Here is a 982-nt window from a genome sequence, read left to right as displayed (position 1 = left end):
GTAGGGAATGAAATTTGCGTTCCTACCTGGCGCTATCGTTAGCACAGCCGTTGCGGCACTCTCGTCCCAATAGGCGCGATTTCAGCAGTTATCGTGTTAGTGATAGAAGGTTTCATAGCCTTAAAATCATCTTAAAATACGCGTACCTACTTACGTAATTTGTGACAGGACAAACTGTATTCCATACATATTTTATAAACCTATTTGTGAAATAGTAAGTCGTAAAAATTAAAAATGTATGGAAAATCATTGGAAAATGCGGTTCGCCCCACTGCACCTTGCCAGAATGTGCTTATTATGCGCGAGTACCTTAAGTTAAGAGAAAGCGCTAACACTGTTTTTCCCAAGTTTTTCCATACAAACGTATTTCCCAATTTACTCCCTGGACAATGCGTCTGGACAAATTTAATGATTTTTTTATTCAATATTGGGATCTGTTAAAGCCATAAAGTTAATAAGGTATTATGTATATTAACTTTATGGTTAAAGCTATGCCACTACGTTTGATTTTTTCTAAATTTACTTAAGTACTTACTTAAAAATAAAAAAAAAACAGACATGACCCTTCAAAAATCGCAAAAAAATTAAGGAATGCCCCGTGCCGGACCCCGCCAAATCCACCGACCATAAAACAAATTCAAATCTTATTAACATAAAACAAAAACGTAGTCATAAGCAGCCTCTACACGTTAGCCGTGTTTGCCGAACAGAAGAGGACGGCGCTGTACTAAAAAAAGAGATTGAATTATTTGCGTCTTTTTTTCTGGTATAGCGCCGTCCCCTTCTGTTCGGCAAACACGACCAACGTGTAGAGCGGCCTATAGACTCACTCTTCCTGAAGATATTTATAAAAATAATAATTAGATAAGCTCTATTTTGAGGAAGGAATCAGAGGACTACGTTACCTCGATTTACTTACTGTATCTGTCTCTATCACAACACACGTGCCGGCGCAGGGTGAAGCGTGATGGCAATAGTTTCT

Source organism: Aricia agestis, chromosome 12, assembly GCF_905147365.1.
Source record: "Aricia agestis chromosome 12, ilAriAges1.1, whole genome shotgun sequence".
NCBI classification, from domain to species: Eukaryota; Metazoa; Arthropoda; class Insecta; order Lepidoptera; family Lycaenidae; genus Aricia; species Aricia agestis.
This window is presented reverse-complemented; position numbering follows the sequence as displayed.